At 44.3% G+C, this 14,198-nt stretch overlaps 1 protein-coding gene across 2 annotated transcripts in view; it reads right to left on the bottom strand.

Moving 5' to 3' along the window:
• The window catches only part of ubxn11 (UBX domain protein 11), an 85,028-nt gene that overhangs the window by 41,373 nt on the left and 29,457 nt on the right, over positions 1 to 14,198 (bottom strand). The gene's annotated exons all lie outside the window — the stretch shown is intronic.

The raw sequence follows: 14,198 nt of genomic DNA, 5'->3' as shown, positions 1-14,198 counted from the left end.
GGTGGTGGAATAACAACACCTTGTATTTATATTGTGCCTATGATGCAATATAAAGTCCCAAGGGGTTTCCCAGGAGACAAATTTTACCCCAAGCTATATAAAGAGATATTAGGGCAGATGATCAAAAGTTTGATCAAAGAAGTAGGTTTTAAGGAGTGTCTTTGAAGGAGAATTAGAGAGGTGTGAAAAGGTTTAGGAATGGTGTTCCAAAGTTTAAGGCCTAGGCAGCTGAAGGCACAGCTGCCAATAGTGGGGAAATAATGTCAGGAGTGCTCAGGAAGCCAGAATTAGAGCAACGTAGAGATCTCAGAAGATTGTGAGGCTAGAGGGTATATATGACAGAATTAGGGAAGGGAGAGGCTATGGAGGACTTGAAAACAAGGATGAGAATTTTAAAATTGAAGCATTGCTTAACCAGAAGCCAAATATAGTGAGGACAGGATTAATGGGTGAATGGGGTTTGATGTGTGTTAGAACAGGCAGCAGGGTTTTGGATAACCCCAAGTTCACAGAGGGTAGAACTTCAGAGACTGACAAAGAGTGCATTGGAATAGTCAAGTCAGGAGGTAACAAAAGCATGAATGTGGGTTTCAGCAGCAAATGAGCTGACATAGGAACAGAGTTGGGCACTTTCGGAGGTGGGAATAGACAGAGTTAATGATGGCGCAGATATGTGGTCGAAAGCTCATCTCGGAGTCATATATGACACCAAGGTTGTGCACAATCTGGCTTAACTTCAGATAGATGCCAGTGAGGGATAGAGTCATTGGACAGGGAAAGGAGTTTGTGGCAGAGACTGAAGTAAAGACTTGAGGGGTGAAGGTGGACAAGTGTAGGAGAACAGAGAGTGCAGGAGAGTAAGTAATGGAGAAGAGGGGGGAATGTAGAAGAGGAAGGAGAGGCGGCCATCCTGAGATCTTCCTCAATACTAAATATTTGCCAACTCAAGAAAAGAACTCAAGAACAAATTGGTTGGTTTGACTGGAGGTCAAACACCATAGTGTAAAGATCTTATCAGAAGTTCCTCCTCTAAGCCAAGCCACCTTCTTTTGGGTGCAGCTAATGAGAGGTTCCACTCCTACTTCCTTAAAAGACTTAGCCCAATGCTTCCTGTTGTGGCTTAAACCCAATCAAATAAAGATAAATTTGCTGCAGTTTTTGGTTTCATACAGAAGCACAAGAAATTAGATTATCTGATTTGAGAACACCAAAATATGAGAAGTTTCTGTGGCAAATGTGCCTAAATAGCTAATAAAAGTTACACCGTCTACACTTAATTCTTTTCAGTTTTCTGAATTGCAGGAGGGTGGAGGTGGGGAAGAGGAGGCCCAAGAATGGGGCTGAGCAGCAGCTGATATTTAAAGAGGGCACATTTTTTTGATTTTGGCAGAAATACTACAGAGGAAATCTTCACGATAATGTTTACATTGTTCCTGTCTTCTTTTCACTGCATTTTCTTACTTAAAAACTGTCTTCAAGAGACTTTTAGACTCTGGGTGAGATGTTGCGAGAGTGACTTAAAGTGTGAATTTACACTGCACTGGCACTGACGCCAGAACTGTCCTTCTGAACCTGTGCTGTCTTGCACAGGACAGGTATGCTGACTTCTCCACTTCACACATGGCATAATTCCAGGAAATGCACTTCCGGTGCTGTTGCTTGAGAGGGCGTATTAGCCAGGATACCAGGCAGAACTCCCTTGCCCTCCTTTCAGTGTCATGGTAGATCCATCTTTTTAAAATTTATTTGTTCATGCGATTTGGGCATTGCTGGCTAGGCCAGCATTTATTGCCCATCCCTAACTGCCCTTGAGAAGATGGTGATAAGCTACCTTCTTGAACCACTGTGGTCCATGTGGTGTAGGTACACTCACAGTGCTGTTAGGAAGGGAAGAGGGGAGACCTCTGATCTGAGAGGGCAAACTGGACCTAGTCTTAATGTTTTACCCAAAAGTTAGTGCCTCTGACATTACAGCACTCCCTTTGAACTGCACTGGGAGTGTCAGCCTGGATTAGGTGCTGAGGTCCTGGACTGGGGCTTGAACCCGCAAAACCTTCTGACTCAGGCAGTACATTCCAGATCACAACTTGCTGTGTGTAAAAAAACTCCACATCTATTTTCCCTCTCCTCCACCAGTTCTTTTGCCATTAAGCAATAACTTCCATCCTTGTTACCATAAAACTAACATCTCTCCACAAGATTGGTAAAACACATTCTCTGCCTCCCAGGCCTTTGAGGGAACATCCAAATATCAGAAACGAACGTCCTAAGAATGAGGACAGTCCAGAAGGGAGGCAGTTGGAAGTAGAATACACCCAGCCCAATATATAGGGCCCACACAGTTCACTCCTGGAGTCGTCGCACTGTTAACTCCTGGAGTTTCTCATGGTTGCCTCCTGGAGGAGTTGAAGATTCCAGCAGGTCAGGGTTCACTCCCTTTGTCAGAAGAGCTTTGTGGTGCAGAATCCTTTTGTGGAACCTAAGTAACTAGAAACAAAACAGATCTGCTCTACTGCAACCCAAATGTCTGAGATGCAGAATCCACACCAACTCAGCGTGAAAAAGGAGCACCCTGTCCGCAGGCATTAGCTCACAGTCAACAGGCTTCCAGTCTGGAATGTCAAATGCATTCTCACCCCATTCATTAGCTGGACATTTCAGTGATAAGCCATAGCATTAATGAGTTAGCCACTTTTCTGGCTTAGATTGTGGCTGCTTTGTGTTCAGGCATGATTCGTGCGATGTGCACATGTTACCCTGTGACTTAGGCCTGCTGCATGCCATACACATGTGTTATTTAGTGTACATGGCTTGTTGGTTCAGGAGGCAAAACTATGGTTCAGAACATAGTTCAAGGATGAAGAAAACCCATTTGCTCCATTGTACCCTAGCTCTCCATTATGGCTCCCAGTCCCGCTTCAGATATCTCTAACACATTTATTTGACCAACCATTATCTCATTCGACCTGCTCAGAAGATACCCGGCACAAAATAAAAGTTGGTGGCAACGACTAACTGTCAGGAGCGGAGGTGGTTATTTTGTGCTCATCAGGATGTAGCAAATGGAACACTATACAGTTCTGGTTGTCCAGCATGAGCATTGCTTAGATCACAGAGTAAAATTCCCTGCCTTCTAACTCTTGTGTGTGTCAGACTTCAACACTAAAGCACCCCTTCTTCTCTCCGCACTGTACCAGATGCGATATTAGAACCTGACCAGGGAATGGCGATAGATGCATATAGAGAGCCAGATAAAACGTTGACGTTAAGCCTGGATTTATTTTTTCCTGGAGACTGTGACCTTTAATAACAAAAAGAGATGTGAAGGGGTAAAACTCCCAGGCCCTGAGAGCAAGCACAATTCATTGGGTAGAAGAAAAAAAAAACTGGAAAAAGAAAGATTTCTGAATGCCAAATTATGTTTTTTTGAGACTTTATGACCTTTGAGTGTTAGGTAACTCCTGTCATGTGCATGTCCCTAAAATTGCTCTAGAGGTACTTCATCTTGCATTCTGCTGCTTTTATTCTTGTCCATTCTATTGGTGACTGCAGGAGACCGTAGAATCTGCCCGAGGGTGTAATTGAGGGCAGTCAGGGTACTTGAGACCTCCTGAATCACACTGTTCATGTTATGCTCCAACTTTTGAATGCCTTTGATAACTGGCTCCTCCAGGTTGGGATAATCGGAGGCCAGGATAGAACTCTGAACATCCTGGAGTGCGATTATATCCTTCTCCAGGTCGCTCTGGGGTTCTCGAGGCAGGGCTTCACTGTAGGGCGAAGCCGGCCTTGATTGAGGAGATCTGGGCTGTGAGCCACTTTCACTGAGGTCGGTCACATCAGTCTGCTGTGGCTGATGCACGCTGCTCTCCCTAGTTACAGGATCGTGGTCACTGTCACCTGTGGGAAAGAAAGACAAACCATCACTGGCTTTGATACAGGAGGCTGGGCAGCAATAACACTTGGCTGGACCAGTTTAAAATAATCGCCGCCATTTTCTGAAAATGGTGGCTCCTAAAATCACTCACTTCCCAGAAGAATGTGTGCACAAAGGAGAAACAAAGAGATCGTGTGGAGGCCGAAAGAGAGATATTTTGGTAGTGTAAGATTGAATTGTAGAGAATGGGTATCTTTATTTTTTTCTTTTTTTTTCGACTGATAATGAAGAGTTTCTATTTTGCAAGGCAAAAGTAAGTAAACCACAGCAAACTAAATTAAATGTAATAGCCATTGAAACAGAGACAATACAACAGTGATGGTCGAATGGGTGGGGCAGCCCACTATCAAAAATAACTAGCAGGCTCTCTCAACAAAGAGTCACTAGATTATGACAGGAAGCATTGCTTGAAGAAAAGGTTTAAGGCAATTGTTCGGTGGAACGGATGTGTGAGATTAGAAACATGTCTGGACTTACCCCAGTGTGTTTGTCACCTTTGCAGGGTCAGGTGGAAGACAGTATGGTCCAAAGGTGCTACAGCAGATGGTCCTGCCTCTGCCTCCTGTACTGTTCCTGCTACAACACAAGCTTCAGGGCTCAACACTGTTGAAATCAATGTCAGATTCACTCCCTCCCCCACCAGCACACCATGGCTGCATTGTGTAACCTTATGCACTACAGCAACTCATCAAGGCTCCTTCAACAACACCCTCCAAACCTGCAACTTCCACCACCTAGAAGAATAAGGGCAGCAGCAAGCTCCTGGGTACACCACCACATGCAAGTTTCCTTCCAAGCCAAACACCATCCTGACTTGGAAATATATTGCCGTTCTTTCACTGTTGCTAGGTCAAAATCCTGGAACTACAGTAAAAGCACGGTAAGTGCACCTGCACCACATGGACTGCGGTGTTCAAGAAAGCCACCTACCACTTTCACTACCACCATCTCAAGGGCAATAAGTGAAAAAGTTCATAACCACTACTCCCTTTTCCCCCCCACAGAAAAGGTGAGCTGGTGATGATTCTGATGTTGCGACTTCTGGATCCTCTAAATTGAACTTTTACCACCTAGATTTGCCTTTTACCATCATCCTTTTTGCCATGTCATCACTCCTGCCTTCCACTTCATCAGAGACCTCCCCATTTGCTGCCTGACCTGAGTGTTTCCAGCATTTTCTGTCTTTAAACCAGATTTCCAGCAAATGCAGTACTTTGCTTTTGTGTCACCAAACATAAATCGTCGTGGAGACAGCTGAATGCTGAGACTGGCGAGGTACGGGAGGTAACTGGTCTTGATCTCCCGAATCAAAAAGAAAAAGGGGGTCCTGTTGGGCTGGAGGGCACACCTCTCCAGCCTATGGAGCATTACCGACTAACTACCTTACCCTTGAAAAATGCAGGGATTCCTTATGTCGCCAAAGTTTGTCCAGCAGCTAGGAACTGGCTCTTGGATTGGTTGGAATGCTTGCACTTGATTTTGTTAGGATCACCCCTTTATCACAGCATGTGTCTCTACTTCAGAGCCTATACACTATTCTGGCGGAATCCCTCAAGCCACTTTGAATTGTAAATTGCTCTACAATTACCCCAAGGTGGCAGATTTGGGCTGTTTCTGAATGTGGATTGATTTTGCACATTTTTGGAATCTATACTCAGTTTTCTACCCAGCTGCTTTAGAACTGGCTATTCGGCCTTGTGTGGCACTCTGCTGGCTTCAACACTATCCTGTGTAGACATTGTGGGCCAATACTTGACACTGAACAATGATACCAGCAAGCCATCAGCTGCATTGAAAGACATCACATCTGATACATGCAATAACATACAGCAGGTCCCCTAAGCCATTCATTTACACTGATCAACAATGTCTTTTTAGCACTCAGCATTTATTTTCAGTTTACTTGCTTCACCTAAAAGCCACAATTTCTTCACACTGAGTGTGGGCGGAAAGCACTGCAGAATGTTTGCAAATGAAACCTGTGTTCAAGATACAAGAACACAAGTAATAGGAGGAGTAGAACACATGGCCCATTGAGCTTGTGCCGCCATTCAATACGATCATGGATGATCTTAAGCTTCAACTTCATTTTCCCACCCGCTCCCCTTATCCCTTAATTCCCTGAGAGATCAAAAATCTGTCTATCCCAACCTTAAATGTATTAATTGATGGAGGATCCACAGCCCTCTGGGAAATCCAAAGATAAACAACCCTTTGAGTGAAGCAATTTCTCAGCTCAGTCCTAAACGATCGGCCCCGTATTATGAGACTATGCCACTGTGTTTTAGATTCCCAGAGCAGCAGAAACAATCTCTCAGTGTTTCCTCTATCAAGCTCCTTCAGAATTTTGTAGGTTTCAATGAGATCGCCTCTCATTCTTCTAAACTCCAGAGAATATAAGCCCAATATACTTAACCTGTCATCATAGACAACCCCCTCATCCCAGGGACCAACTTAGTGAACCTTCACCGTATTGCCTCAATGTAAGCACATCTTTTCTTAAATGTGGAGACCAAAACTGCACACACTACTCCCGATGTGGTCTCACCAACATCCTATAAAACTGTAGCAAGACAACATCACAGAAGGAGGCCATATTACCCGTCATGCCTGTGACAGTTCTTTGAAAGAGCTATCCAATTAGTCATATACCCCCTGCTCTTTCCAAATATATATCTAATTCTTTTTGAAAGTTACTCTGCTTCCAGGCCATAATAATCAGATCGAAAAAGAACATATGATTACCAAACAGACAAATTGAAGAGGATCAGATTTGAATCCCAATCCCAGAGTCCCTTCTTTCTGGAGGGATAGATCCAAATAGTTCACAACAGTGTAAGGGGGGTAGATTGAAAGGGATTAAAGAAGTAAAGTTCCTCAGGTATGTTACAATCTAGGACACAACTGGCCAAGTGAAAACAATGCAGAGAAACTGGGATAGCAATTAGTGCTAGGAAAATGTGAAGTTCTGGAGTTCAGACTTTCTAGAGGAGACTTGCCAGCATGTTACTAAGGATGATCAGAGAGATTGTAGAAGCTGGAATTGTTCCCCAGCACGGATGGTTTAAATAAGATTTAATAGAGAGCTTCTCTATGATAACTTCTTCCTATTTAGTCTGTTTCCAATGCCAGAAGGATTGATAACCAAGGACGTAGATTTAAGATAATTGGCAAAACAATTGGACGTGACATGAGAAACTTTTTTTAAACATAGCAATTTGTTGTGATCTGGAATGCACTGCCTGAAAGAGTGGCAGAAGCAGATTCCATAATGACTTCCAAAAGAGAATTGGATAAATATTTGGAAAGGAAATATTTGCTGTACTATGGGGAAAGAGCACGGGAGTGGAATTAATTGGATTGCCCGTTCAGAAAGCCTGCACAGGCATGATGGCTTTCCTCATGGCTGCATGAGGCTAGGAATTATCAGCACTGTCGCTGAGTTCAGCGAGAAGTAAAAGTTTAGCCAGGTTTAGTGAGATGGGATAGGTGGTGATGTGACACAGATGATTTCCTACTCACATGTAGTACATTGAAGGCCAGGGTGAACCTTATGTTTTTAAAGTCATTTGCTATTGGGATGCAGGTAACTCTAGCAAGGTAACATTTATTGCCCATCCCTGGTGGCCTATTTATAATCAGGGGGCATTAAGAGTTAATCACACAGTGTGGAATGGCGTCTCTGGTGGGCTAGAATCAGTTGAGTTTTTAAACAACAGTTTGGCAGCTTTTACCCTCTGCTTTTGTTCACTGGTGCCAGATTTATTCCTGGGGCCGGGGTGGGGGGGTGGGGGGGGGGGTGGGTGGGGGTGGAGTGGGGGTGGGTCGAATGCCATTGACAGAGATTGATAGATTTGTCAGTTAAAGGTATCAATGGACATGGAGCAAAAACAAGATAAATTAAGTTGGGGTACTTGTCAGCCATTGTCTAACTGAATGGCAGAACATGCTCAAGGGACTGAATGGCTGTCTGTGTTCCTGTTAAGTTCAACTTCCTGTCTTGCCATGGTGGGATTCAAAGTCAGGTTTACTAGTCCAGTACCATAATTACTGGACAATTGTATCTTTAATAATCTGACTAACGTAATCTCAGCCACTGGACTAATGTAACCCACAGCCACTGGGCTAACAACTCCCATTGGGCTTCTGTAACTCCCAATGACTGAACTACTGTAACCCCCCCCAAACATTAGACAACAGCAACCCCCAACCACTGGATTAGCGTAACTCCAACTCTAACACATCCCAAGTAAACAGAGCGACTGGTGACCTAGTAAAGAGCTTGAAACAATTGCTACAAAGTAAAATGATTTAGATCAGGATTTCTCATTTTCGTTTAGTAGTCTACAAACATTTTACCCATTTACTTTGAGATGTTTAAAATCAGGAATTAAAGCAAGGTAAAGCATGCTAGAATTACAACTGACATAGTAAAGTTTGATGCTTCAAAAAATGGTTATGAATATGGCCTAGAGTTTTGCATTAACTCAGAATGCCGGTCCTTATTTAGAGCCACCATGTTTGAAAACCAAGATGCTGGCCGAACCTCTATTGTTCCATTGACAACCTGAGTAAATGCCAGTTTAACATTAATTTGCAAACTGAGCTTCGAAACTCTCTCAACCAGACTGCTGAAACAGTTTGGTTATCTTTAGGCTACATTTGAATATGTTGTGCATGAGCACCTCAGTCGCATCCATATGTGTCTTGCAGGATCAGCACAATGCCAGCTGTGAAAAAACTGAAATGTGCCACAAAATGGAAAATTTCACTCATCAACAAGATGCCTAAAATTGATGCCATGATACATATAAGAGAACTAAGGAGGCGAGTGATCCTAACATGGAGACCTGCAAATATGACCATAAGACCATAAGACATAGAAGCAGAAATTAGGCCATTTGGCCCATCGAGTCTGCTCCGCCATTCAATCATGGCTGATAAGTTTCTCAACCCCATTCTTCCACCTTCTCCCCATAACCTTTGATCCCCTTACCAATCAAGAACCTATCTATCTCGGTCTTAAATACACTCAATGACCTGGCCTTCACAGTCTTCTGTGGCAATGAATTCCATAGATTCACCACTCTCTGGCTAAAGAAGTTTCTCCTCATCTCTGTTCTAAAAGGTCTTCCCTTTACTCTGAGGCTGTGCCCTCGGGTCCTAGTCTCTCCTACTAATGGAAACATCTTCCCCATGTCCACTCTATCCAGGCCTTTCAGTATTCTGTAAGTTTCAATCAGATCCTCCCTCATCCTTCTAAACTCCATCGAGTATAGACCCAGAGTCCTCAAACATTCCTCATATGTTAAGCCTTTCATTCCTGGGATCGTTCCCGTGAACCTCCTCTGGACCCTCTCCAGGGCCAAAACATCCTTCCTGAGATACGGGGCCCAAAATTGCTCACAATATTCTAAATGTGGTCTGACCAGAGCCTTATAAAGCTTCAGCAGCACATCCCTGCTTTTATATTCTAGTCCTCTCAAAATAAATGCCAACATTGCATTTGCCTTCCTAACTACCGACTCAACCTGCAAGTTAAACCTTAAGAGAATCCTGGACTAGGACTCCCAAGTCCCTTTGCACTCCAGATTTCTGAATTCTCTCCCCATTTAGAAAATAGCCAATGCCTCTAATCTTCCTACCAAAGTGCATGACCTCACACTTCCCCACATTGTATTCCATCTGCCACTTCTTTGTCCATTCTCCTAACCTGTCCAAATCCTTCTGCAGCCTCCCCGCCTCCTCAATACTACCTGTCCCTCCACCTATCTTTGTATCATCTGCAAACTTAGCCAGGATGCCCTCAGTTCCTTCATCTAGATCATTAATGTATAAAGTGAAAAGTTGTGGTCCCAACACTGACCCCTGCGGAACTCCACTAGTCACCAGCCGCCATCCTGAGAAGGACCCCCTTATCCCCACTCTCTGCCTCTTGCCAGACAGCCAGTCTTCTATCCATGCTAGTGCCTTGCCTCTAACACCATGGGCTCTTATCTTACTGAGCAGCCTCCTGTGCGGCACCTTGTCAAAGGCCTTCTGGAAGTCCAAGTAGATAACATCCATTGGCTCTCCTTTGTCTAACCTACTCGCTACCTCCTCAAAGAATTCTAAAAGATTTGTCAGGCATGACTTCCCCTGATGAAACCGTGCTGACTTTGCCTGATTTTACCATGCACTTCCAAGTATTCTGAAATCTCATCCTTAATAATGGACTCTAAAATCTTACCAACGACTGAGGTCAAGCTAACCGGCCTGTAATTTCCCGTCTTTTGCCTCACTCCCTTTTTAAATGGGGGGGTTACATTAGCAATTTTTCCAGTTCTCTGGGACCCTCCCTGACTCCAGTGATTCCTGAAAGATCACTACTATCTCTTCAGCTATCTCCTTCAGAACTCTGGGGTGTAATCCATCTGGCCCAGGTGATTTATCCACCTTCAGACCTTTCCGTTTTCCTAGCACCTTCTCCTTGGTAATGGCCACCATACTCACCTCTGCCCCCCGACTTTCTTGAACTTTGGGGATGTTACTCGTGTCTTTCACCGTGAAGACTGACGCAAAGTACCTACTCAGTTCCTCCGCCATTTCTTTGTTCCCCACTACTACTTCTCCAGCGTCATTTTCCAGCGGCCCAATGTCCACTTTTGCCTCCCTCTTACCCTTTATATATCTAAAAAAACTCTTGCTTATCTTCTTTTATATTACTGGCTACTTTACCCTCATATTTAATCTTCTCCCTCCTTATTTCTTTTTTAGTTGTCCTCTGTTGGTTTTTTCAGGTTTCCCAATCCCCTGGTTTCCCAATGCTCTTCGCCGCATTGTATGCTTTCTCTTTAGCTTTTATGCTGTCCCTGACTTCCCTTGTCAGCCATGGTTGCCTTGTCCTCCCTTTAGCATGCTTCTTCTTCCTAAGGATGAATTTTTGCTGTGTCTCCCAAATTACTCCAAGAAACCCCTGCCATTGCTGTTCCACTGTCTTTCCTGCTAGGCTCATCTCCCAGTCAATTCTGGCCAGCTCCTCCCTCATGCCTCTGTAGTTGCCTTTATTCAACTGTAATACCGTTACATCTGATTCCAGCTTTTTCCTCTCAAATTTCAGCGTAAATTCTATCATATTATGGTCACTTCCTCCCAAGGGTTCCTTCACCTTAAGCTGTTTTATCAAATCTGCCTCATCACACATTACTAAATCTAGGATTGCTTGTTCCCTATTGGGCTCCACCACAAGTTGCTCCAAAAAGCCATCTCGTAGACATTCTACAAATTCCTTTTCTTGGGATCCACTAGCAACCTGATTTTCCCAGTCTACCTGCGTATTGAAATCCCCCATGATCACTGTAACCTTGCCTTTCTTACACGCCTTTACTATCTCCTGGTGTATCTTGTGGCCCACATCCTGACTACTGTTCGGAGGCCTGTACATAACTCCCATTATGGTTTTTTTCACCTTTGCGGTTCCTCAGCTCTCCCTACACAGATTCTACATCATCTGACCCTACGTCATTTCTTGCTATTGATTTAATTTCATTTCTTACTAACAAAGCAACCCCACCCGCTCTGCCAACCTGCCTATCTTTTCGATAGGATGTATATCCTTGGATATTTAGCTCCCAGTCCTGATTCCCTTGCATCCGTGATGCCCACCACATCATACCTGCCAATTTCAATCTGCGCCACAAGCTCATTTACCTTATTTCGTATACTGCGTGCATTCAGATACAACACCTTCAGTCCTGTATTTCCCGTCCCCTTTCTCATTGTCGTCCCTTTATCTGATGTGCTTGAAGTTAGATTCCTAGCCCTTTCCAAACACTGTCCTATTTTGTGTTCTGGGGACTTTAATAGCCTCTCTTGGGCTCTTTCTTTTCAGTTTTTTCATAATTTTCCATGAAGTTGAATCCACCCCCCAACACGCTAACCTGCTGCTTTGTTTCCCATTAGTCATACTTCTTAGAGTTTTACCCTTCCTTCCCCCCTCACTTTCTAGTTTAAAGTCCTGTTGACCACCCTATTTACCCTTTTCGCTAGAACAATGGTCCCAGATCGGTTCAGGTGGAGACCATCCCAACGGTACAGATCTTTCCTGTTCCAATACTGATGCCATATGGAAAGCAACTACACAGAATCTTGCTGCAATATACAATATGAGCTCATAGATAAAAGAACCACTAACGATTGAGCTAAGGTTAGGGAACATTCAGTTCAATACCCAGCCATAAGAGGGTTTGCTTTAGGTACAGTCAGTTTTGAAAGTATACAATTTGTAAATAAATTGAGGACATGATGTGAGACTATGTAGCCATGACCATAGCAGCAAAGAGGAAGTATGTGAAAGACAGTGATCCCTTCACATAAAGCAGCTGCCAGCAGGTTTACAAACTATTGCATCAAGCCTCCAAACCACATTCAAACTAGTCACATCCTACAGCAACAGTTCTCGGCTCTAAATTATTTTGCTAGGGTCACTGCAGAAATCCAGTATTAGCAATAGTTCCAGGAACATAACAAAAGATTTAACCTACCATGGGGATGGGACGAGGGGCAGGGGGCACAGGGAACGGTAACAGGTGGTGGAGGGGGGGGGGTCTCTCTGGGCCTGCGGGGGGAGTTCGGGAGGAGGTATGCAGAGAGCACCAGAACAGGTGCACCACAGACTTGGGTGAAGGGGGGTGGTGGTGGATGGCACAGGGAATAATGAGCACATGGATGGTTTACACACAACAAAATAATAGGTTGAGTAAAAGGAGTTTACAGTTTTGCTACAAAAGCTACATGGGAGAGGTACAAGTTCCCTCAGGGATTTTTCTTCACCCATTTAATCACCTGAGGCAATGTTCCACATAAATGTTTCCTAATTCTCACAAAATAAGTCAAGGGTGACTCCCCAGCTCTTCTTCAAACAGTGCTGTGGGACTTTTTAGAATTGCCAATCATGATTAAATGCATAAAAGCAAAATACTGCGGATGCTGGAAATCTGAAATAAGAACAGAAAATGCTGGAAAAATTCAGCAGGTCTGACAGCATCTGTGGAGAGAGAAACAGAGTTAACAGGCTGAATCTTTCCTTTGTTGGGCGGGAGCGTGCCCGACCTGAACGAGCCTAAAATGACACACGATGACGTTGGGCGAGCGTCCCAACATCACTGCACACTCGTGCGATATTTTGATCAGTTGGTGCATGCGGGAGTCGGCTGACAATTAAGCGGCCTATTGAGGCCCTTAATCAATGAATTGATTGGAAATTTTCGCTGCCCGTCCAACTGTTCGGTTGGCGGGCGGGCAAAAAGGCCAAGCGGCCTCTGCATTTTTGGCGAAACCTCATCCACAGGCGGGATGAGGTTTTGACCAGTGATTTAAAAAAATAAAAACTTTTGAACGCTCCTATTTAACATGTCCCTGCTCATGTGACCGAGTCACATGAGGGGACATGTTTTCATTATTTTAAATATTTTAATTTTTATTGTTAAAAATTTTCAACTCCCTGAGGCAGATCTGTGCACTGAGTGCACCCCCGCGCTAGTGTGAAGTTCAGCACTCGATCTCCTCCTGTCCCCACCCCAGCAGCACTGAGCGCTGCAGCGCACATTTCACACTGGCTGGCTGTTATTTGGCTAGCCAGTGCCGAAATCGCGGTCGGGGCCCAATTGTGGGAGGCAGTCATCTTTGCAACCGTTCCCAGGCCCACCCGCTGCGCCCGCCCGACGAGGGCAAAATTCCGCCCAACATTTCGGGTCTGCATGAACTCTGACAAGGGTCATACAGGCTTGAAACGTTAACTCTGTTTCTCTCTCTCCACAGATGCTGTCGGGCCTGCTGAGTTTTTCCAGCATTTTATGATTAAATGCATTCCTGGAGGTTTAGCCACATGACTTGTCTCCATGCTCCAGCCATTAGTTGGCCGACACATCCATCCTTGTGACAAACTGCCTTCCCACGCCAACTGGAAAGCAAAAAGATTCATTACCCAATTGGATGATGTTTGACTGTCAGCCAAACAGCCTTTTCCCCTCCAATTTTCATTTTTTTAAAATCAGGTAAAGAGAAATGGTCAAAGAAAGCTACCAAAAATAAGCATTTTTTAACATTCCTCTGATTTTTCTCCAGGGTTGCATACAGCAGTGTCTTGGAGAATGATTTTCAATTCCTGGAGACTCCAGGCTAATCATTGGCAGCCCTAGAACTTTTACCTCCAATTGGGGCTTGGTTTTAATGCCTCAACCAGTACAGCACTGAAATGTTACCATAGTGCTCAAGTCTTAGA

The sequence above is a fragment of the Cetorhinus maximus genome, chromosome 21, assembly GCF_964194155.1.
Source record: "Cetorhinus maximus chromosome 21, sCetMax3.hap1.1, whole genome shotgun sequence".
Lineage (NCBI taxonomy): Eukaryota > Metazoa > Chordata > Chondrichthyes > Lamniformes > Cetorhinidae > Cetorhinus > Cetorhinus maximus.
This window is presented reverse-complemented; position numbering and strand designations above follow the sequence as displayed.